General features: G+C 49.5%; 7 non-coding genes across 7 annotated transcripts; 3 read left to right on the top strand and 4 right to left on the bottom strand.

Moving 5' to 3' along the window:
• Window positions 1-759: 759 nt before the first annotated feature.
• TRNAT-AGU lies at window positions 760-833 on the bottom strand. The gene has a single exon. It is a non-coding gene; the product is annotated as a tRNA-Thr (tRNA).
• A 4,776-nt stretch (window positions 834-5,609) lies between these two features.
• Window positions 5,610-5,683, top strand: TRNAT-CGU. The gene has a single exon. It is a non-coding gene; the product is annotated as a tRNA-Thr (tRNA).
• A 2,438-nt stretch (window positions 5,684-8,121) lies between these two features.
• On the top strand, window positions 8,122-8,193 carry TRNAA-UGC. The gene has a single exon. It is a non-coding gene; the product is annotated as a tRNA-Ala (tRNA).
• A 6,447-nt stretch (window positions 8,194-14,640) lies between these two features.
• Window positions 14,641-14,712, bottom strand: TRNAG-UCC. Its single transcript has one exon. It is a non-coding gene; the product is annotated as a tRNA-Gly (tRNA).
• Window positions 14,713-17,421: 2,709 nt separating this feature from the next.
• Window positions 17,422-17,494, top strand: TRNAK-CUU. The gene has a single exon. It is a non-coding gene; the product is annotated as a tRNA-Lys (tRNA).
• Window positions 17,495-18,867: 1,373 nt separating this feature from the next.
• Window positions 18,868-18,941, bottom strand: TRNAT-CGU. Its single transcript has one exon. It is a non-coding gene; the product is annotated as a tRNA-Thr (tRNA).
• A 3,728-nt stretch (window positions 18,942-22,669) lies between these two features.
• TRNAS-AGA lies at window positions 22,670-22,752 on the bottom strand. Its single transcript has one exon. It is a non-coding gene; the product is annotated as a tRNA-Ser (tRNA).
• Between the last annotated feature and the right edge of the window lie 1,644 nt (window positions 22,753-24,396).

A 24,396-nucleotide genomic window follows, 5' to 3' on the forward strand; every position in this document is an offset into this window, starting at 1 on the left:
GAGAGATGCCAAATAGTGATCTCCAGGGCCTGCAGACATCGAACGATGAGGAATTCTGCGCACAGAGAGGACCCTGCTAGTGGAAAATGCCTTTGGAAAAGCCCCTTCTGTCACCAGCTGTGATCGTACAGTGCTCAGTGCTCTGCGTTGTGGCCTCAATAGCCATGGATGCAAGTTGAGTTACGATGACCTTTTCCTTGTCCCCACGTTTCTTAGCTGCCTCCTTCCGACACTTGTCAGAAAAAATGACCCGTTTCTTTTGGAAGCATTTGCACTGCAAGGCAGAGGCATCTTCTCTGCTTCCTCGAAAGATTGACCAAAAGGTGGGAGGAGCAGACACATTTGGCAAGGCACCACTGGGTGCTGCATCCCTAACCTCCACTTTAACTGGCAGGTGCCTTGGCCTGCTTAGCCACGGTGCCGCTCTCTGGGACTTTTCTCCCAGCTGCTCCATTTCTATCACTGACAATCAAAAGGAAGGTGACATGGCCTCTGTGTGTGGACATCCCCAGCGAATCACAAGGACGTGTGGCGCAGGCTCTCGTGTTGCAGCAATTGCAGTTGAAGCAACCGCCATGCCAATGCCAGTCACAGCAGCCTTTTCATCAACTCCAGGCTTGTGATTTGATTCTTTCCAATGCTTCTCTCCAAAGAAGCCTTTTCCTTAGCAAGCAATTACTTGCATACCAAGGGAGGTCTCTTCTGTTTCCTAAGATGACACAGGAAAATGTGAGCAGAGGAGACAAAAGCCATGCAACAAGGCACCACTGGGAGTTGAACCCAGGATCTCCTGTTTACTAGACAGGCGCTTTAGCCAACTAAGCCATGGCACCCACCTCAAAGAGGTGTTTACAACTGTTCCATTTGATGGTCCAGGACAACGCCTGCACATTCCAAAGTACAGACGTTCCCCATTTCCCTCAAGACTTGCAGACCTTGAGGTGCCTGGCTCTCCGTGCACAGAAAGCCACAGCTGAGTTGACAGAGGGCTTCTAACATGTGCTTCTCCCACCAGCTACTGTGATCATATAGTGGTTAGTGATCTGTGTTTCAGTCGCAGCAACCTCAGCTCAGTTCTGAGTCATGGTCACCTTTCCTTCAGCTCTAGACTTCTCATTTGCCGCTTTCCAAGTGTGGTGGGGTGGCTGCCCCAAACAAACAGGAGAAAGATTAAGGCAACCTTGCAGAGGCTGCGCAGAACTCAGCCAGTCAGTAAAGGGCTTATTGGGAGAGCCAATCAGGAGAAGGCTTGCTGAAGCAGCCCATATATAAAGGGCTGCTCAGCACGGCAAGAGTCAGTCACTCCTTGGAGTTTGAGGAGGGAGGATTGGCTGCCCTGAAGGGAGGGCACCATGATCAGAGTAGTGCTGGGTGGGTAAGGGGAGCGTGAGTGACCTCCTGGCCGACTGCTGCCAGACTGAGGCCCTGATAAAAAGGCGGAGGAAGGTGCTAGGTCTGTGGGGAAGTGGTCCAGGGAAACAGATGGTGGGGTTGGAGGTGCACCCCTTTTGCCTCAGTCACCGCTGACACAGGTGGCTACACCCTGGACTGCAGCTGGCCACTAAGGCAAGCATCTGGGTAGAGGACAGTTGCCCCCTGGAAGGGGGGAGAGACCTGAGTGGGGCACAGCCAGAGGGCTGTGTCCATAAGAGGACATTGAAGTCCTGAGAGCGACATGGGTCCTAATGATAGAACAGATGGCAGCCAGATGCCACTAGATGAAGGCGCACCGGGGGACCAGAGCTAATTGCCAGGACGGCCAACAGGAGGCACTGCAGTGGTGAGACATGCCCCATGGCACCAAGACTCAGCCGCAAGGAAGGCTCTCTCTGTCTTGAACCACCACTTAGAAGGATTCTGCTGACAAGTCTTTTCTTTTTAAGAAAAGAGATACAAAAAAGGAGCCAACAGAGACACTAGGTTCAGCAAGGAAGAACTGTCAGGCCAAGCCAGGATTTCCTGGTTACTAGGAAGGCTCTTCAGACAGCTCTTCCCAAAGACCACTATCCAGAGGCCTTTTAACAGTCACTGCAGATGTTCATCAAAAAAGAGACAAAGAGATGCCGAAATAGAGTTCTCCACTGCCTGCAGCCATCACGCTACCAGGAGTTCTGTGCACAGAGAGGCCCCTGCTGATGGGAAAAGGCTTTGGCAGAGACTCTTCTGACACCAGCCGTGGTCATATAGCATTTAGTGCTCTGTGTTGTGGCTTCAGCATCCACAGATGCAAGTTCAGTTAGGGGATGTTTTCTTGTCTCCGCATTCATCTAGTGGCTCCTTTCAACACGTGTCACCAAAAAGACCTGTTTCTTTTGCAAGTAATGTAAAGCTAGGCAAAGGCAGTCTTCTCCATTTCCTCAAAAGATCACCAAGCTGTGGGGAGAGGAGACACATTCAGCCAGGCACCACTGGGTGCTGGATGCTGAATCTCCTCTTTATTTAGCAGGTGTCTGTGAAGGACATAAATCTACACCGTGTAGAGGTCAAGCAGAGGAGTTTATTACACACAGCGCTGGCAGAGTGTCACCTGGCTTATTAAGCTCAGAGACACTGCCAATCAATTGATTACAATAGAATATATAGGTTTTCCATGGGCGGGGGAAAGTGATGGGGAAGGCAGTTCCACACCCTGGGATAGGTTTTGCAGCAAGACAAGATAGCACAGTAGCCAATGGTTAACAGGTTACATAATGTCTCCACTTATGGTCTCAAGTTAGAAAGTTAACATTTAATGAATACTTAGATAAAATGTTAGTAGTATAAAATATCTATGTTGAATTCTGATTTGGGGTCCACAGGAATGGAGCAACTCTTTTGATTGTCCAACAGGTATATTCTTAGGGGTTAAAGCAAAGAAACAGTGAAAGTATATGGCAATAAAGATTGTTTTCTGTGTGTCTAAAGGCAGGCATTGGTCTCTGGGAAGGGAGGTGGAAGGATGCCATATCTTATACTGACATGTGCCAACTTCTCATAAACTCAAAGTTGGATCTGTGGGAAGAACGTCTCCCTACAGAAGGGACTGACACAATAGGAACAGGGATTCTTTGTTCAATCTGCAACTCTGAATAAGACACAATTATTTAGTTCTTAGCTCCAACACCTGGCAATTTGCTGACCAGGCCTATCTTAGCAAGCAAGGCTTTCTGTTTCCCCAGCTTTCTCTTAGCTGATCACTATTTGCTAGGCTTCTGGTCCCTTGACCATATTCTGGACTTTGGGTCTGGAAAAGAGCTGGCACAATCCATAGACCAGGTTGTTATATAAAATGCACATGGATTTGAACCCTTCACATTCAGTAATGGCAAAGTTCTTGGTTCAGGCTTGTAGCAGTGATGGAATAAACTGCAGGTTCAAATCAAGTCTCTGGAGTCCATCCACAGCTGGGATAGGCCATTCAGTCCTTATAGAGAGCTTCAGTTTGTAGCAAAGTCCCTCCAGAGGTATGAAGCAGGATTGAAAACAAGATGGAGACGAGGCATCAGCGTTTTATAGTCTCTTGCCATGTGGTCTTTGCTTTCTTTGTCCCAAGGACACTCTATCCAGCACGTGGCATAGCAAAACCTTAGAGTTCTGTCCACAGGCAGGTCCCTGCATACCTTGCTGAGGCACAAGGCGTATCTGCCTCCTCTCAATGGGTTGATTGTATAGCTGATGGTCCTTAATGGGCCTTCAAGCAGTCTAGGCAGAAGTGACATCAACTTGTCTGGCTGGGGTGTTCCCCGGAAGCAGAGCACAAGTTTGAAATACGGGCAGCATAGAGCCAATATTCATAACGTCAACTACAAAAAAGATACACATCTAGAGATAGCATCATTATAATCAGCCAATCATAACCTCTCCATAGACCCCTTACACGACAACCTTTCTACAATATTGGCTGCAAATATAGAACAGTGGTCCCAACGGTGATCTATACAGTTACAGATTATGTCAATAACATCACAGGAGGTGACACGGCATCAGTGAGACTGATATTGGAATAGCCTCCAGTTTTGGTGTCCTCATTTGAAAAAGATGGTGTGAAATTGGAGCTGGGGCAGCAAAGAGCCACCAAATGTTCTGAGGGCTGGAGAAAAATGCCTTCTAGTGAGCTACTGAAAGAGCTCAACCTGTTCAGCTTATCAAAAGAAGATTGAAAGGTGACTTCATTGAAGTGTTGAAGGGCCTTAATGGAGAGAAAAGATTGGGTATTAAAGGGCTCTTTAATCTAGCAGAGAAAAGCATAACAAGACCCAATGTCTGGAAGGTGAAAAGAGACAAATTCATATTACAAAAAGGCACAAAAATTCAACAGCGAGGATGAGTCACCTCAGGAACAAGCTACCAAGGAAAGTGGTGGATTCCCCATCTCCTGATGTCATTCAATGAAGACTAGATGCCTTTCTGGAATGTGTTTGCCCCAAAAGTAGCTCTTGTGTCATACAGGAGGCCTGTGATATGCAGGGGGTCAGATTAGATGCTCTAATGGTCTCTTCTGGCCATAAAGTCGACTAATTTCTGAAAAACTGAGTGTAGCATTGGGAGCAGCATCTGATGTTTTCCTGTCTAGCCGGCTTGCTTCCTAGAACGAACGCTCCTTGAGTGGGGTGATCCACAGGGAGTTGCTCAAACCTCCAAAGTGCTGGCCAGGGGCAGGACATTGGCCCAGCAAGGGAGGGGTGTGGCAGTGACATCACAAAGGCCTTTTGCAGGACCGGAGACTATTGGTCAAAGGTGGTGGGGAGGTGGTGACCTCACAGAGAGATGCTGACATCAGCCAGGCAGGACACGGGTGAGGGGCCAGGGAAACCTCAGAGACCCCTGTGGCTTTGCTTCAGCAAGTCTCCTTCTCCAGGTCTCTCTTTGAGGACTGAGAGAGTATTGCGGTTCAGGTACGTGAGCGCCAGGGGGAACCTCTTTCGAGTTTTCTCCTTCCTTTTAGTGATTTTACTAGAAAACAGACGTCCCTGTTTAGAAGGTAAGAGCCTCCTCGAGGGAAGGGGTGTCATGGGCGTGTCACAGTTCGGATGCCAGTGGCCCCCCTACACTGTAAGGAAGCCCCTGCCGCCTACTCTGTGTTCGCAGGGCGGAAGAGAGCAGCATCCACGGCAGTGATTTGCTCCTGGCTGCCGGAGCAGAGCAGCAGGCTCAGCTGTCAGAACTTCCCAGAGCGATGAAATGGGAGGGGCCCATGGCTCTGTAGCAAGAATGCAGGGCAGGCGAGTTCACGGCGGGCATTGTGGGATACTGGAGGAGGCCAGTTATGGTGATATAATGAACAGCAGCGTCTCCTCTGTCACTTTAAGTTTGCTGCAAAAAGCTCTAGACCTCTCATTGAAGTCGTTTTATTTTGTCAGCAAAACAGGGCAGTTTTGTCGCCAGATGTGGCATTGCAGTGTGTGCACCAAGGTAGCGTTGTGTGTTTTTCACACACCTGAGCAATATAATTCTGCTGAAACAACTTTGTAGTGCAGACCTGGCCAAAGATTTACTCACACACAACTTGTAAGGGAAATGTCACCTTCTCCTCTGCTTTGCAGAATCCAAACACAAGCAAAGCTTGTCAGGCCCCGGCGACGATGGCAGGGAGTCAGGTGTGGGCAGACACTGTGTTATAGCTACCCACAGGCACCATGGCTTAGCTGGCTAAAGCATCTGTTTCGTAAACAGGAGATCCTAGGTTCAACTCCTAGTGGTGCCTTATTGACTGGTTGTTGGGGCACTTGGCATTGGCTACTGTCAGAAGACAAGATTCAGAGCTAAATGGGCCTTTCGTCTGGCCCAGTGTGGTTTTTCTTGTGGTTTAAATAACAGTCACAGGCACTGATAATAGAGTTACTGAAAGTTTGGGAGTTAGGAGCGGGTAGGTCAGTGGTCCAGTCCCCACACAGATGACCCCGTCCCTCTGGGACAGGGGCATGTCTGAGCTCTCACACCAAATGTTCATTGTGGCTGCCAGAATCTGTGAGGGGTAGCTGTGTTAGTCTGGACTAACTGACATTTTGCAGCATGAGCTTTCGTGGGTGAATCCCCACTTCTTCGGAGCAGCTTGTTTAGTTTACGCCAAAGGTTGAGTCCTGCTTTGTGCACCGTGTGTGAGAATGAAAATCCTAAGCTGACCTTTGAAATAACGAATGCAGCAGGACGTGTTATTGTCCCTGCCCCAAAGCAGAGACCAATGGAGAAATGCCATTGAGTCCAGGGTAATACTCCACTGCCATTTTACCTTTTTTGCTGGCTAAACTCCTTCTTATCTGCCTGGCCCAGGCTGTCCTCTGCCTCAGCTGCTGCTCCCGGCCGGCTCTAGAGTCAAACACGCAGGGCCCCCAGGGGAACAGAGGCTGGGACAGGGCAGCAGCCTGGGCTGGGCTGGGAAGATGCTGGGAGTTCTCGTTCCCTGAGAACTGGCCCGGCTCCCTTCTCAACAGCAAACAAATCAATTCCACATCCCCTCCCCAGAAAAACCAGCCTGGAGCCAAGGGCAGCAGGGGACGATTCCCTGCAGTTCCCACTGAGGCAGGAGAGAACCCAGGGTGTTTCTAGCAGAGCTTATGGAATTGATGTGGGGAAACCAGCCTTTAATAACAGGCAGTTCCAGTTTAAGCTCAGTGTTTTTAACAATTTCTACAACATTAAATAACCCTTTAATGGTAGTGTCACCATCCATAACATTGCTTCAGCCTCCTAAGTGCACAACTCAACATCTCTTCAAATCCAAGGAAGTGGAGATCAGTCAATGTTCAGAGTCATCCCACATAAAAGAACCATGTTGTGGTACATACTGGCCCCATCATGTGGCCATGGCCTTTCCCTCCTCCTCCAGAGTCAGAATGTGATCAGCTCTCACTGAGGGGGAGCAACACTCCTCCCTTGGTCTCTGTGCCAGAGCTGCTATCAGCTCAGTGTCCTTCCCACAAGAGTCGGCTGCTGAGAGGGTTGCGATGGGGTAAATGAAAGCAGAGGAGGATTGTTCCTGATGGGTTTTCCATTGTGTTGCTCTGTGATCCTGCTGGAGGAAGCATGATTTGAGTTTGTTTCAGTGGCTTGGGTTGGGCTGAGGTTGTGACCCTGAGTACAGGGGTTCCTGGACTCTGCTCCTGGCCCCTCAGGGAATGGACAATAGGTCAGCTTCAGAAATTGGATAGAAAGTAGCCTAAGAAAGTGTAACATAAGTGAGGGAAAAAAAACAGTCTCATCACCTCGTTGGTGGTCTAGTGGTTAGGATTCGGCACTTTTACTGCCACGGCCTGGGTTCGATTCCCAGTCAGGGAAAAATGACTTTAAACCAAAACTGCTTCAGTTATTCTTCACTTACAACATAAACAAATCCCTGGTATTTTCCTGATTCCCTCATCTTCCCAGTGTCTCCATGGCAGGGCTGGCTCCAGGCACCAGCACAGCAAGCAGGTCCCTAGGGCCAGCTATCAATGGAAAGGGGAGGCTTCAGCAGCAGAGGGAGGGACTTGCTGCCAAAAGCAACAGAGGTAGAGCTGCAGTTGATTGCAGCTTCTTTATTTTTTTTTCCACTTGGGGTGGCAAAAACGCTGGATCTGGCCCTGCTCCACGGAAGACAATTTGTTAAATCCCAGGTGAGTGCAGTTCTATCAGTTCTCAGCCTGAGTCCTTAGGTCTTAATCCTGAGGATATTGTCCCATCATGGGGCCATTTCCCGCCTCTCTTTCCTAGGGAAGCACAATTTTCTTTGCACAGACACAGGAACAGCAAGATCTTTCTCTGTCCCTTGTGCAAAGCAGGGGGCCAAATTCCATGGAAACAATGGACAAGCAGGGGGCCCTGGGCACATCCAGCCCTGGCAGTGAGATGTTCCCTCCTCTCTTTCTTTATGCCCCTGTTGTTATTTCATGGATTGTCTGGGATGGGGGAAAAGCTGAGTTCACTCCAGGTGGAGGGGAAAAAGGACCCTGAAAATCTCAGGCCCCAACCCCCGCCACCAGGATCACCGAGGTTCTGGGAATCTGCATGGGAAAGGGACTGTGTGGAATGTCAAGGTGGGGAATGAATAACAATCTACAACTAGATCCACCTCATTAACCACTGACACAGATAGAAGGGAAACTGGGAGTGAGTCTTTGCTGTTCAGCCATGGAAAGAGTGACCCATAGCAAATCCCAACCATCTGGGGATGTAGCTCAGTGGTAGAGCACATGCTTTGCATGTATGAGGCCCTGGGTTCAATCCCCAGCATCTCCAAATTCATTTTTTCACGCTGCTCTTTGCTCATGCCCAGAGGGGATGTGGCCCAGCAGTCTCCCTGCCCCAGTTTCAATCCTGCTCAGTGAGGGGCAAGTGCCAATTGCATGGAAGGTCTGGGGGGGGTTCTGTTCCTAAGTCACCTTGGTACATTTAAAAGCAGCAAAGAATCCTGTGGCATCTTATAGACTAACAGATGTTTTGCAGCATGAGCTTTCGTGGGTGAATACCCACTTCATCGGATGCAAGCCGTTGGTACATGTAAGATTCCCACCCGCTGTGCTGCTTGGGACAAGGGTAGATGAGAAGGGCGAATCCTCCAGCACTGGAGGGAAAGGTCCCATCTGCTCAGACTGAGAGGCAAGGAAACACAGGGGCACTCAGTGCTCAGAGAGGAGAGAGGTTAGTGATTTAGACCCACCAGGGGACACTATCTTTTTGAGTATCACAGGGGCAGCTGTGTTAGTCTGGATCTGTAAAAAGCGACAGAGTCCTGTGGCACCTTATAGACTAACGGACGTACAGGAGCATAAGCTTTCGTGGGTGAATCCCCACTTCGTCAGATGAATGAAGTGGGAATTCTGTGCCTGGCTAGCCAACTACAAAAGCAGTTTCTCCTCCCTTGGTGTTCACACCTCAGCTGCTAGAAAAGGGCCTCATCCTCCCTGATTGAACTAACCTCCTTATCTCTAGACTGATTCTTGCCTGCATATTGATACCTACCCCTGCAAATTTCCACTACATTCATCTGACGAAGTGGGGATTCACCCATGAAAGCTCATGCTCCAATACGTCTGTTAGTCTGTAAGGTGCCACAGGACTCTCTGTCTTTTTGAGGCGAGTGCAGCTTGCTTGGGATGGTGCTGACGATGGATAGAAAAAAGGCTGGAGTCAATGACAGAGGAGACCACAGAAGGGGAAGGGGAATGACAGCCCCACAGAAGGTCCTGGGTGCTCAGATGCCCCAGTTATTGCACCCTGGCCTGTCGTAGAGAGAGAAAAGACACCGAGGGACCCAGCCTCCCTGCAGTGATCCCATGGACAAGAACCTGGCTGGGAGTGGGGTGAAGGTTCCCTCTGGGCAAAGGGGAGCTGAAATCCCTCAGTGTCCTGGAATTTAAGCAGTGGAAGCTTCAAACCCTGCACAGGTGTGGGCTGAGGTGCGTCAGCAGAAGGTTGGGCTGGACAGGGGCGGCAGGTTTGTATAATTTTTGGTTGTTCCCAGAATGGGACCAAGTCCTGCCCCACCCCACAGCTGTGTAAGGCTCTGGGGGCGAGTTTGGGTGAGGGAGGGAGAGGGATTGGGCTCTAGGAGAGAGTTTGGGTGCAGGGGCTGGGCTCAGTCAGGGGGTTGTGCTGCAGCAGGGTGTGTGGGGGGCAGGGTCTTGGAGAGAGTTTGGGTGCTGGTGTAGGGTCTGGGTTGGGGGTGCAGGAGAGGGTGAGGGGTGCAGCATTTACCTCAGGCATCTCCCGAAAGCAACCCGCACCCCCCTCTGGCAGCAGCCCCTAAGTGGGAAGGCAGGGGGCGTCTTTGAGCACGGCTGCCCGCAGACTCCACCCCTGCAGCTCCCATTGCCACAGTTGACAGAGTTGGCTCTCAGGGCGGGGGCAGCACGTGGAGACCCCATCCCCCACCCCAGGGGCCACAGGGACGTGCCAGCCGCTCCCGGGAGTGACGTGCCACATGGAGCGAGGGTGGGCAGGAAACTGCCTTAGCCCCCTTGTGCTGGTGGTGGAGGTGGCAGGGGTCCTCGGGCTCTTTTAACTTGACCGGGGCAGCAGGTGGGACCCGGGGGACACTCCCAAGGGCCTAACGTTGCTTTGCACAACGATAAATCTCGGAACAGGAATTAAACGAAATGGCGGCAGAACCTAAGGAATTAAAAGCCTCCGGATTCTTATGTGTCCACTGACTCCGAACGGAAACTGTAATTTGACTCGCTTTGTGTCTACGGCTGGTTTAAAATATCAAGGCAAAGCCATTCCAGTGATTGTGACCGTTGGTTTGAGGAGGCTTTGGTCTTATTAAAATGTAACTAGCATGTTACACGTGTGTTTTTAAAGGTGGCTTCCCCAAGCAATCCCAAGTTGTTCTTCCCACAGCTGGGTGATGGGGGCAGCAGGGGATCTCCCCAATCTGGGGGAATCTCTCTGGGTCCCACTGTTAGTTCTCCATCCATTCTCCCCCTAATCACACACACCTCTCCCCTCCCCTCCCCTCCCCTCCCCTCTCCATTATCAGTGTTTTAGAGCGACCCCTCCCTCCCTTGATGGGATACAGACTCTCTGTGACAGAGACTGACTGGGGCTTCTCTCTGCACGGCCCCAGTGGGGAAGGAAAGAGACGGGGTGGGGCGGGGCGGGGAGGCGGGGGGAGAAGATGGGCAAGAGTCAAATGGGACTAAACCAGAATCGAGGAGATTTTCTTCCTGTTAAAATGTCCTGGAGTCTCATGGCTGAAAAGCCGCATCTTGAGTTAGGTTTGATGCATCAGCCTTTCAATTACCAGGCAAAGGTGTGAACCCCAGAGACTGATCACTGCCGCTTCCCAGCTTTCTCTGAAAAACACCTGCAGTGGTGCAACTGGTTGGCCTAAAGGGGGATACTGCTGGGGTTATGAGTTCAAGCCTGGCCTGAAGCACTGGTTTTTGTTACCCATGTAGCTTCCCCGACTTGCTTTGCCCAATACACAGGGAAAGTGCCCTGCTAGGGAAAGGAGATTGAGTTCTAACATGTGGCAGTGGGTGCACAGCTTGGAAACATCCCCCCTGTGCTGCCATTAGCTCCAGTACATTATTCACTGGCAGGGAGAATTGATTTATTTGCTCCTGTGAAAGCCGCCAGGACAGGTCTGTGGGCACCAGATCTCCCTGCTTTTTCCAGCACACCCCTGGCTCCTTCCCTGCCCCAGTCACTGCTGTAGGAGGATCCTATATGTACTGAGCCTAAACATTTCACTGGGCCTTCTTAGCACAGCTGGCAGCGTGTCAGTCTCATAATTTGAAGGTCTCGGAGCTCAAGCCTCAGAGAAGACAATGGTTCTGTTTCCTGCTTTGGATTTTCTGAAGGAATACAGAGAAAGGAAAGTAGAGGAAAGTGTTTTTTAGACACCCTCCCACCCATCTAACACACAGAGGCTTTTCCAAGGAATTAACTTTTCCTTCTCTGTGCAGTTTGTATTCTTCATAGAGCAAAATAAAACAAAAACATGCAAGTCTAAGCCTAATACAGTACAAAACTCAATACAGATCAAATCTCACCCGCAGAGATCTTCCAATAAGCTTCTTTTGCAGACTAGACTTATTTCTTGTCTGGGCCCAATCTTTTCACCTGGTACAGCCCTTGTACCAGCTCAGGTGATAGGGGATTTCTCATGACTGCAGCCACCTTCCTTCTGTTCCACCCCCTTATACAGCTTTGGTACAAGGCAGGAATCTTTTGTCTCTCTCCTGGGGAAGAGCCCCAGGTTTAAGATGGATTCCTGTACCAGGTGACATAGTCCTGTGAGACCCCCAAGCCTTCATTCTTCCTGGCCTGACTCACGGATGGTGCAGGACAGAGCCATCTCCAGTCAATTGTCCTGGTTAATGGGAGCCATCAAGAGTCCAAACCACTACTAATGGCCCACACTTTGCATCATTACAACAGGATCTCAGAGTTATAGTTCATATTTCTAGTTTCAGATACAAGAATGATCGGTTCATACAAATAGGATGAACACACACAATAGATAATAAGCTTTGTAATGATACCTTACAAGAGACCTTTTGCATGAAGCATGTTCTAGTTACATTATATTCACAGGTTTCAGAGTAGCAGCCGTGTTAGTCTGTATCCGCAAAAAGAACAGGAGTACTTGTGGCATCTTAGAGACTAACAAATTTATTTCAGCATAAGCTTTCATGGGCTTCAGCTCACTTCTTCGGATGCATCTATTGGAAATGAGCAATCCCGATTATCACTACAAAAGGTTTTTTTCTCTTTCTGATAATAGCTCACCTTAACTGCTCACTCTCGTTATAGTGTGTATGGCAACACCCATTTTTTCATGTTCTCTGTGTATATCTATATCTATATATCTTCCTGCTGTATTTTCCACTGCATGCATCCGATGAAGTGGGTTTTAGCCCACGAAAGCTTATGCTCAAATAAATTTGTTAATCTCTAAGGTGCCACAAGTATTCCTCTTTCTGAATGGAGGTTAAGTCCATGAATGGCTATTAGCCATGATGGGTAAGGAATGGTGTCCCTAGCCTCTGTTTGTCAGAGGGTGGAGATGGATGACAGGAGAGAGATCACTTGATCATTACTTGTCAGGTTCAGTCCCTGTGGGGCACCTGGCATTGACCACTGTTGGCAGATAGGATGCGGGGTTGGATGGACCTTTGGTCTGACCCAGTATGGCCATTCTTATGAAGTGAGGGGCAGAGTCCTGCAACAGAGTACCTGTAGTGTAATAGTTCTCACATTTACTTAACACACAAAAGGTCCCTCGTTCGAAACCAGGTAGAAACATGATACCTTCCTCTTTCCAGCACCTACTGGCCTGTCCCTGCTGTTGTAGGAGCAGCAGTGATTTCTATGCTCAGAAGGTCTGTTATACTTCCCCTGCTCCCACTTTTGTCTCCTCTCCCGCTCTGAATGCCTGTGAAGTGGCTTTTCCCCTCCCGCTCCCTCCTGGAATGCTGGTGGGATGAATGGGCTGGTTGAAGAGCAGAAGAGCTCCCAGGTAGACAAGGTGTCTGGGACTCTAATTAGGCAGCGATCACACACCCAGAGCATGGACACTGCCCAAGGTGGAGTGTGACCAACCGGATACAGCCAAGTCATCTCTAGTCGCAGGCCATGAGGTGCAGGCCCTTAAAAGGGGAAGGGGCCCTGTGCTCAGGAGAGCACTCACAAGCTTGTACCGCCAGTGAATGCCCTTTGCCCGGACCGCCTGGCCAGTGGTTCTCTGTGTTGTATTTCATTGTGCCTCAGGGAGACTTACCTTCATCGCACCGTCCATCACGGCGCTGTGGGACACTTACCTTGCAGAATCCTGACATCTCCAGTGCCGTGCCTGTCCTGGGAGCGTGAGTTTGCGAGTGTGAGTGTGACCCCCCACCCCCCCTGCTTATTTTGAGCTTAGCTGTCAGTATAATAAATGTGCTGCTTTCTGCCAAACTCTGGTGGGTCATTAGTCCTCCCTACACTTACTAACTGGCCCAATTTTGGGTAACACCTGCGATAACCCCAACCCCTGCAGGACAGAGGGTGATGAAATGAGCTGGGAAAATGCCTTAGCATCAGCAGGGGAAAGCTAGAGGACCTTGGCCAGGCACCTTTTGAAGCCTTGTGGCTTGGTGTCCTCTGCCCTTGGAGGTTGGCCTATGGCGGCCGGCTCTTCCTGCTGCCTCCTCTGTGTGACTTGCCAAAGGAGGGAGTGAGGCAGGAATGGGGAAAAAGAGGAAAGTCGAGCTGAGGAAGGCTGGGCAGAAGCTAAGTGCCTCAGTGCGGCTAAGTGGGGTTAGTAGAGCGTCACCAGTCGTTCTGCAAAGCCAGGGGAGGTGCGGTTGGCTGCTGGGAGGTAGAATCCTGTGCCTGCCTCTTGGCTTCCCAGGGGTGGCTACTTGCAGCCCAGGAGAAGAAGGACAGTTCTGGGTGAAAGGAAGACAAGCAAAGCTCTGGGAGGAAATTTAGGTGTGGGGTGCTGGCTCTGCGCTGGGGGAGGGGGTTGGGGTGCAGGAGGGGTGGTGCTTACCCCGGGCAGTGCAGCTCCCAAAGTGACTGGTACACACAACCCTGCGGCAGCAGCTCCTAGGTGGGCCGTGCCAGGGGGGTCTCTGTGCGCTGCTGCCTGCAGGCGCCGCCCCCAGAGCTCCCATTGGCTGCAGTTCCTGGCCAATGGGGGCTGCAGAGTTGGTACTTGGGGCAGGGGCAGCGCATGGAGACACTCCCCTGCCCCAGGGGATGCTGGGACATGCCGGCCATTTCTGGGAGCAGCACGGAGGGACGGAGGCAGAGTGGGCAGGGAGCCACCTCAGTGCTGCTGGCACATCTCTGCACACCCATGGGGGGAGGGGAGCAGAGGGCCTCCATGTGCTGCCTGGGGTAGGGGCAGAGCACAGAGCTGCCTCCCCTCCCGGGTCTATTACAGGAGTGGGTGGGTGGGGTCTATTGGCCTGCAAGGTGCAGCAGGTCGGACTAGATGATCACATTGGTCCCTTCTGACCTTAAAGGCTCTGAGTCTAAAAGGCAGAGGGAAGTAAAGTAAGTTTAAAAAAAAAATAAACCAACCATTGTAATACCAGGATAACTCCAACAGCTCATTGTATAGTCCCGCCCCTTTCTTCCTCCATTGTGTGTTGAATGACCTGCAGGACATTGATTCTCTCATTCCATTGATAAACTGATACAATGGGACTGAAATAAAACCAATTCCCAGGGGAGAAAACATCACATCCCGGCATTGGCTGGGAATTGAACCCAGGTCAACTGCTTGGAAGGCAGCTATGCTCACCACTATACCACCAATGCATCTGACAAAAGTGCCACTTATGCTTGTCCAATGAGGCTAGACCAGCATTGAGGAGATTTTTCTGCCTGTTAAAATGTACTGGATTCTCATCACTAAAAAAAACCCACCTCCATCTTCACTTGGGTTTGAACAATCAGCCTTTCAATTAGCCACCAAAGTTGTTAACCACAGGGTATGTCTACACTACAGGATTATTCCGATTTTACAGAAACCGATTTTTGGAAACAGATTGTATAAAGTCGAGTGCACGCAGCCCCACTAAGCACATTAATTCGGCGGTGTGCATCCATGTACTGAGGCTAGTTTCGATTTCTGGAGCGTTGCACTGTGAGTAGCTATCCCATAGCTATCCCATAGTTCCCGCAGTCTCTCCCACCCATTGGAATTCTGGGTTGAGATCCCAATGCCTGATGGGGCAAAAACAGTGTCGTGGGTGATTCTGGGCAAATGTCGTCCGTCAATCCTCCCTCCGTGAAAGCAACGGCAGACAATCATTTCGCGCCCTTTTCCCTGGATTGCCTGGGCAGATGCCATAGCACGGCAACCATGGAGCCCGTTCAGCCTTTTTGCACTGTCATCGTATCTCTAGTGGATGGTGCTGACAGACATGGTACTGCAGCGCTACACAGCAGCATCCCCTTGCCTTTTGCAAGTTAGCAAAGATGGTTACCAGCCATACCATACCGTCTGCTGCTTTGCAAGTTGACAATGACAGTTGCCAGTTATACTGAACCATCTGCTGCTGTCATGGGTGCTCCTGGCCGGTCTCGGTGAGGTCGGCCGGGTGCGCATGGACAAAAATGGGAATGACTCCCCAGGTCATTCCCTTCTTTAAGTTTTGTCTAAAGGGAGAGTCAGTCCTGTCTAGACTATCAGACAAGCCTACTAAAGAACCAGAGAGGCAAACGGCCGCTCCGGATCAGAGCCCCAGACATCCCCCAGAAATGATGAGCTGCATGCCATTCTAGGGGGTGCCCCTGCAACAACCCCACCCATTGCTTCCCTCCTCCCCCACCCCTCCTGGGCTACCGTGGCAGTTATCCCCCATTTGTGTGATGAAGTAATAAAGAATGCAGGAATTTGAAACAACACTGACTTTATTGCCTCTGCAAGTAGAGCTCAAAGCGGGAGGGGCAGGCAGCCTCCAGCTGTTATGATATTCCATGCAGGACTGAATCTCCATTAGACAAAGTTTAAAGAAGAGAATGACTTGGGAGTCATTCCCATTTTTGCCCAGGCACCCCCAGGCGACCTCACCAAGGCCAGCCAGGAGCACTCACGGGACGACGATGACGCATACCAGTCCTACTGTACCATGTGCCGTCCGCAAGGGAAGGGAAGTGAAGGAGATGCTGCTGTGTAGCGCTGCAGCACCATGTCTGCCAGCAGCATCCAGTAGACCTACGGTGACATTGCTTTCATGGGGAAAGGGGGGGCGATGACATATACCCTGAACCACCTGCGACAATGTTTTTGACCCTTCAGGCTTTGGGAACTCAGCCAAGAATTCAAATGGTTTTCGGAGAGTGCGGGAACTGTGGGATAGCTACAGCCGTCAGTCGCCCCTCCCTCCATGAGCGTCCAATTCATTCTTTGGCTTTCTGGTACGCTTTTCTCAGCTCCTTAAGTTTCAGCACTGTGTTGAGTCTCTGTTGCGGCCTCTGTCTATCATGGCCTTGGAGATTTTTTTCAAATGTTTTGGCATTTCGTCTATTGGAACGGAGCTCTGATAGAACAGATTCATCTCCCCATACAGAGATAAGCTTCAGTATCTCCCCTACGGTCCATGCTGGAGCTCTTTTTGGATTCTGGGACTGCATGGTCACCTGTGCTGATCCGCGCTCCACGCTGGGCAAACAGGAAATGAAATTCAAAAGTTTGCGGGGCTTTTCCTGTCAACCTGGCCAGTGCATCCGAGTTCAGATTGCTGTCCAGAGCGGTCACAACGGTGCACTGTGGGATAGCGCCTGGAGGCCAATACCGTCGAATTGCAGCCCCACTAACCCTAATCCGACATGGCAATACCGAGCGCTACTCCCCTCGTCGGGGAGGAGTACAGATACCGGTATAAAGAGCCCTTTATATTGATATAAAGGGCTTGGTTGTGTGGACGGGTGCAGGGTTAATGTGATTTAATGCTGCTAAATTTGATATAAACTTGTAGTGTTGACCAGGCCAGAGAGAGCAGCAGGTTTCCACTATTGTTTCCCGCTCTTGTTTTCTTGACTAGAATCATAGAATCTCAGGGTTGGAAGGGACCTCAGGAGGTCATCTAGTCCAACCCCCTGCTCAAAGCAGGACCAAACCCACCTAAATCATCCCAGCCAGGGCTTTGTCAAGCCTGACCTTAAAAACCTCTAAGGAAGCAGATTCCACTACCTCCCTAGGTAACCCATTCCAGTTCTTCACCACCCTACTAGTGAAAAAGTTTTTCCTAATATCCAGCCTAAACCTCCCCCTCTGCAACTTGAGACCATTACTCCTTGTTCTATCATCTTCTACCACTGAGAACAGTCTAGATCCATCCTCTTTGGAACCCCCTTTCAGATAGTTGAAAGCAGCTATCAAATCCCCCCTCATTCTTCTCTTCTGCAGGCTAAACAATCCCAGTTCCCTCAGCCTCTCCTCATAAGTCATGTGCTCCAGCCCCCTAATCATTTTTGTTGCCTAGTTTCTCCTCTGCACCAAGTTGCTCTTTTGCTCTGTGACCCTGGCTAGCTCAGTTGGCAGAGCATCAGACTCTTCATCTGAGGGTCCAGGGTTCAAGTTCCTGGTTAGGTAATAAGTTACTCACCAAATTCTTAACCTGTCTTTCTTATGTTCTCTTTGTTACTTTTTCTCTGCAGGATTTTCCCTTTCCTCAGAAGGGCCTTTTTGTGTGTGGGTTTGAAGGGGCAACTTCCTGACAGCCCCTCTGTCCTTGCAGCCTGGAGGAATAAAGGCCTCTGGGCATAGAGCATGTTCCTTCCCTGCACACACACACACACACACACACACACACACACACACACAAACACACACACAAACACAAACACACAGAATATCCCTAAGGAATTAGAATCACCTGCTGCCTTCCCCTGTCCTGCTGGATCCCCAAATGAAGATGCTCTTCAGCCTAAACCCATGTCCCCTCTTTTCCCAGTGCCCCTCAATCCCAACCCTCAGTCCCTCCTGTCATAAACAGATAGTTAAGGGTTAAAGTCTGTTTTACCTGTAAAGGGTTAACATGTAGTACCTGGTGACCACCTGACCAGAGGACCAATCAGAGATAAGATTTTTTCAAATCTCTGTGGAGGGAAGCCTTTGTCTGTGTGAGAACTGTTTTTGGATCTAACAGAGGACAGTCATGTCTCCAAGTTCTCCTGGAGTAGTTTCTACTAATTAATAGTGAGTATTAATTAGAAAGGCGAATTAGTCTTATGATTTGATTTCTACATTTGCAATTGTGTGTTTGCTAAAGGAAATGCTTTATTCCTGTTTGCTGATATTGCTTTTACTGAGAAAAGGGGGAGAGGGGATTCTCTCCAGAGATTGATAAGGTTATACCCTATGAGTGTCCAGCCTGGGCTCATAGAGATTCTGTATTTTCTTTTTATTCTTTAATAAATTCTTTTCTATTAAGGACTTGTTGGTCTTTCCTTGGGTGGATTCTCAGGGAAAGGGGAGGGGGAGGTATCCCTCTGTAGTTGGATCCCGGTATCTCTCCTAGGAAAAGGGAGGGGGGAGGAAGCAGGGGGAATGGTTTGTTTCTCCTGGGTGTAAGAACTCCATGGATTTGGGGCTCTTGGAATCCCCTAGGATTTTGGGGAAGGACTGTGTCTCAATTCACATTTCCTAATTGAGTGGTGGCAGCGAGAAGGAACCCTACCCTAAGGGTTAGGGTGGTGGCAGTATACCTGCGGGTCCCCATCTTTGAACCCACAAGCTCAAAGTGGGGGTGAGATCCCATAGGACATGGTGGCAGAATACATGCGGGTCCCCATCTTTGAACCCACAAGCTCAAAGTGGGGGTGAGATCCCATGACACCTCCTCTTCACCCTTCTCCTCAATCCCAATTTAAACAGCCATACTGGACTGGACCAAAGGCCCACCTAGCTCTGTGTTTTGTCCTCTGTCAGTAGCCAATACCAGGTGCCCTAAAAGTTACTCAACAAGGCACCACTGGGAGTTGAACCCAGGATCTCCTGTTTACGAAACAGATGCTTTAGCCAGCTAAGCCATGGTGCCTGTGGGTAGCTATAACACAGTGTCTGCCCACACCTGACTCCCTGCCATCGTCGCCGGGGCCTGACAAGCTTTGCTTGTGTTTGGATTCTGCAAAGCAGAGGAGCAGGTGAGGTTTTCCTTGCAAGCTCTGTGTGTGTGTGTGTGTGTGTGTGTGTGTGTGTGTGTGTGTGTGTGTGTGTGTGTGTGTGTGTGTGTGTGTGTGTGTGTGTGTGTGTGTGTGTGTGTGTGTGTGTGTGTGTGTGTGAATCTTTGGCCAGGTCTGCACTGCAAAGTTATTTCAGCATCATTATATTGCTCAGGTGTGTGAAAAACACACAACGCTCCCTCGGTCGGCAGCTTGTGGCTGGTGCACACACTGCAATGCCATGTCTGGTGACAAAACTGCCCTGTTTTGGTGACAAAATAAAACCACCTCGACGAGAGGCCTAGAGCTTTGTGCAGCAAAATTAAAGTGACAAATTGTCAGTGTAAATGCTGCTGGTCATTATATCACTATAACTGTATCCACCAGTATCCCATAATGCCTGCCGTGAACTCGCCTGCCCTACATTCCTGCTACAGAGGCTGGGCCCCTCCCCTTTCAGAGCCCTCCCATTTTTAAAAGCCCTGGGGTGTTGTTCCCCCCTGTTCAGGCACCACTGGGGCCCTGCACTTCACACAGCTCTCCCTGATTTCAGCTGTTAGTGAGGGAGCCTCACTGCTAGCGCAGACTGGGCAGTTTCTTGCATGAGACACTGTCCCAAAGCAGGACTAAAATTTGGGATTAGATTCATAGACTTAAGGTCAGAAGGGACCATTATGATCATCTAGTCTGACCTCCTGCACAATGCAGGCCACAGAATCTCACCCACCCACTCCTGTAACAAACCCCTAACCTATGTCTGAGTTACTGAAGTCCTCAAATCGTGGCTTAAAGACCTCAAGGTGCAGGGAATCCTCCAGCAAATGACCCAAGCCCCATGCTGCAGAGGAAGGCGAATGTCCGAGAACAATTCTAAGGGGAAGGTGAACGCAGAGCAATGACACTGGAGGTGCCCAGACCTCCAATAGGGGCAATGTGGAAATTAATAATGGGAAGATCATTTGCGAAATTAGTCATCACGACAAGCTTTGTGTCTGTTCCTATTTCACGCTGTGGTGTTAGTTAGCGGAATCAGTAAAGATTTTTACTATATTAATTAAACACTTAATTTTATTTACCCAAGCCAAAAACTTAGTGTCACTTATTTTTTCTCTGTCCTAGCAAGAATGAATTGAATCTTGTGACTTTCTGGAAAGTGCAGCAAGATTAAATGTGGGGAATTCAGTCTCTGTGAGCTGATGTTTTCCTCTCACTGGTCAGTGCCTGCACTGAAATACCAAGAGGGATCTAAGCTCTGGTGTATGCTGGGCACTGAACTGACAGAGCGACGTCTGCTCAGGGTGTGAAGTGCCCCACCCCAAGCCCATAGAGTTAAGGTGACCTAAGCCCTGGTTAGATAGTGCTAAAGAAAAGGAAGAATTGTTCTGTCCATGTAGCTATTACAGGGATGGGAAAACCCCTCCAATCACTGGATACTCCAAAGTCCTATAGCAGTGCCACAGCAGCGTTTTAAGCAGGGGTCTCAAACTCAAATGACCCCGAGGGCCGCATGAGGACTAGTGCATTGGCCCGAGGGCCGCATCACTGACACGCCCCCTTGCTGCCCCTGGCCACACCCCCAATCCACCCCTTCCATGAGGCCCCGCCCGTGCCCTGTCTCTTCTCCACCTCCTTCCCTAAGCGCGCGGCTCCCCGCTCCTCCCCCCTGCCTCCTGGAAAGTGCTAAGCGCCACCAACAGCTGTTTGGCGGCGGGAAGCGCCTGGAGGTAGGCAGAAAAAAAAATGAAGAGTAATATAGTAGTATAGTATTAAAATATAGTATGCTATTAAAAGTTAATTTATTAACTTTTTTATTAACTTCTTTAACTGTAATGTGAAACGTCAGTGCTAATTTTGACAGTCATTTCATTTTTGGCCACTTAGCTGGCAGCGTTTTGCATCAACCAGAGCATCAATATTAGGTTTGATATCCTGAGACGAAACCAATCTCAGTGTTGCTTGCAAATGTTCATCAGTGAGCCTTGACCTTAACACAGATTTGTTAATCTTCATGGAAGAGAAAAACTGTTCACATATATATGTACTTCCAAACATTGCCATTATCCTTGCGGAAGCAGAGAATAACATGGGAAATCTTTCTTGTGAAAGAAACCTGTAGAATTCTGGAATTCCAACATCTGTATACTTCTGCTTCAAAATCGTGTCACACTGAAGCTCCACTAACTCCATCTGCATTTCCTCTGCAACATTGTCAATTTCAACAGCAAATGGTGTGGAAAAAAGTTGAAAATGTGGTTCAAGTGCCTTGAAATCTTTAAACCACACATCAAACTGTTTGTGTAAGTTAGAAATGATCTCTGCATATTCTTTCAAGGATTTGGGTTCAACTTTTCCTAAGGAATTCAGAGTTGAGAAATGGACCAAATTGCCAGCAGTCAGCTGTTTCCCCCATAAAGTAAGCTTGACTTTGAATGACTTAATACTGTCATACATCTGTGTTATCACCTGTTTTCTACCCTGAAGTTTCAAGTTCAGTGCATTCAGGTGATCAGTTATATCTGTTAGAAAAGCAAGGTTGCAGATAAAAGTGGAATCAGCAAGCTGTGGAACCTCCTTGTTTTTCATTTTCATGAAGGAATCAATCTCCTCTTTAAGTGCAAAAAAACGCTTCAAAACATTTCCACGACTCAGCCATCTAACTTGAGTGTGATACAGAAGTTCCCCATATTCACTGTCCATACTTGCTAGAAAAGAAGTGAACTGTCTGTGATTCAGCCCTCGTGCACGTATAAAATTAACAGTTTTAACAACTACATCCATAACTTCTTTCATTTGTAGACTTTTACTACACAGGGCTTCTTGGTGCAAAATACAATGTATACTGGTGAAGCTAATTCCTGGTATATTGAGGCTGTTCAGTTTGGTCTTCAATAATCCAACCACACCAATGTTTTCAGAGCACATTGATGGCGCACCGTCCGTAGCCAAAGATACGAGTTTGTTCCATGGCAGCGCAGCTTTTTCAATGCACTCTTCCAATCCTTGAAATATGTCACGTCCCGTTGTGGTACCCTTCAGTGGTATTAAGTCTAGCAATTCTTCAGTTATATTCAAATTGCAGTCCACACCTCTAATGAACACTGCACACTGTGCGGTATCTGATACATCTGTACTCTCATCAAGAGCAATTGAAAATACTTCAAAGTCTTTTGCCATTTGAATCAATTGTTTTTGCACATTATCAGCTAAATCCGTTATCCTGCAGGCAACTGTATTTGCAGACAAGCTTATGCCTTCAAAAACTTTCTTCCTATCAGGACAGTGTCTCCCGGCGGTGAGGGGGCAGCAAGTGGGGGCCGGGAGACACTGGGGGGAGGCGCATGGGGGCGGCAGGTGGGGCCAGGGGAGAGACCCGGCCCCAAACATTGGGGAGCAGCGCGCGGGGAGCTTAGGCACAGAAAATAACTCGGGGAGGGGGGCGGGGAGTTTGGCAGCGACAGGAAGTAACTGGGGGAGCTCCGCGGGCCGCATGTTTGAGACCCCTGGTTTTAAGTGTAGACAGAGTGAAAGTAGATCTGGCTCCAGTTTGCACTGTGGATGCTCAGGCACTAAGACTACAGTAATAATAACAACGGCGCAGCGCTTGCATAGTTGGCAGGATTTGAACCAGGGCAGGGAGACCCCCAATGGATTTCTAGTCCATCGCCTTAACCACTCGGCCACAACTACTTGATATACAGATGCTCCACTACATGATGATTCTGTTCTCACTGAATTGTCACTTCAAATTGCTCAGACCAGCTCCCCCAGCAGACTCACGACTGCGCATCAGTGTAAGTGTGTCCTTGGGTGAACGGCGAGAATTCTTGCCCATTTCCCTTCCAGCAGGAGCAGGATGAGAGTGTGTTTGTGTGAACGACATTGCTGTAGATTGTTGTTCATTCCCCATTCTGACAATTCAGACAGTCCCTTTCCCATTCAAATCTCCAGCACATCATTCCAATAGCAGGCGGCAGGATTTCTCTGGCGCACTGAAATTTTTTCAGGGGGCTGGTACATGAACTCAGCCTTGCATTCCACCCTTGATGTTTCATGGACTACGAACAGCAGCAGAAAGAAAGAGCCAAGTCAATATCTCCCTGGCAGGGATGCAGGTGCCACGTCCCCTCTGTCTGACCATCACCATTGCAGGAGAGAAGGGTTCACTGGAATCGAATGCCCTGACTCAGACCACAGACACAGGAAGATTTTGCTGTTCATGGATCTGTGCAAAGGAAATTGTGTCTCTGTGTGAAATTGAGGCAGGAAATGAAACATCCACATGGTGGCCCAATGCTCTAGGGAATGTGGGAGAAGGACTCGGGCTGAGAAATGATTTAACAGGGGTTTGTATCAATTTATTGCCCCGATTAAAATCTATGGCTAAAAGGCAGCCACTGTTGTTAGTACTTGTACCTGTGTAGGGACACCCCAGTGGGTGTCAAGTCCATTGTCTTCACCAGGGGCAGTCGATTATTTTAGCAAAGTACAAATTTCTTGGTCAAGGCCTGGACTCCAGAGAAAACAATACACTGCTGATAAGAAGAAGTACATCAAAAGATTTTGCAGCCACCATGGGCATAACTATGATGTGTCGTGTGGGACACAGCCTCTCGGTGACTCACCCAGATGGGGGCTTGTCTCTGCATCTCCCCAACATGGGAGCAGAGAGCCGAAAGGGCCACAGGAGACCAATGGAGCTAGGCAGGGATAGAAAATACTTCCCCTCCCTTCTCAAGAGTCCCGTTAATCTCACCCATGGGATGTTCCAGCACCGGGTGGGCTCAAAGCACCAACCTTCCCCTCAGCAACGGAAGGGGGAACCAGCTCTATCACATGGAAGGAGGCTCCCCACCTCTGCTACTGCCATCCTGCAGCCTTTCATATGGATTTCTTTTAGCTAATGCAACCCCCCCACTCTGCTAATCCATCTATGAAACATGGAGACAAACTCCTGAAAGCAGAGTCCAGTGGTGCAATGGGTTAGTGCCCAGTACTTACAGAGCAGGGCTGAGTGGAGTCATGCTGAGGTTGTGAGTTCAAACCTCACCTGGAGCACTAGTTTTCTTTAAGCAAATGGCTTCTGCCAATCATTTTGCCCTGCAGAAAATACAATTGCAGCTCAGAAGACACCGAGGTCCCCTTGCTTTACAGAGAGCAGGACAGAGTCCACAGATCTACCAGGCTCTGCTCTCCACCAGCCGCCTGTGTCAGGAGGGGTCGAGCAGAGCCCAGAGCACTGCCCCCGACTCCCCCTCAGTCTTTGCTCCCCAAACCACCTGTGTGCTCACCCTCTTCGCTGTGAGACTCACACCCTGCCTGGCTTTCTGTATG

This window comes from Mauremys mutica, chromosome 14 (genome assembly GCF_020497125.1).
Source record: "Mauremys mutica isolate MM-2020 ecotype Southern chromosome 14, ASM2049712v1, whole genome shotgun sequence".
NCBI classification, from domain to species: domain Eukaryota; kingdom Metazoa; phylum Chordata; order Testudines; family Geoemydidae; genus Mauremys; species Mauremys mutica.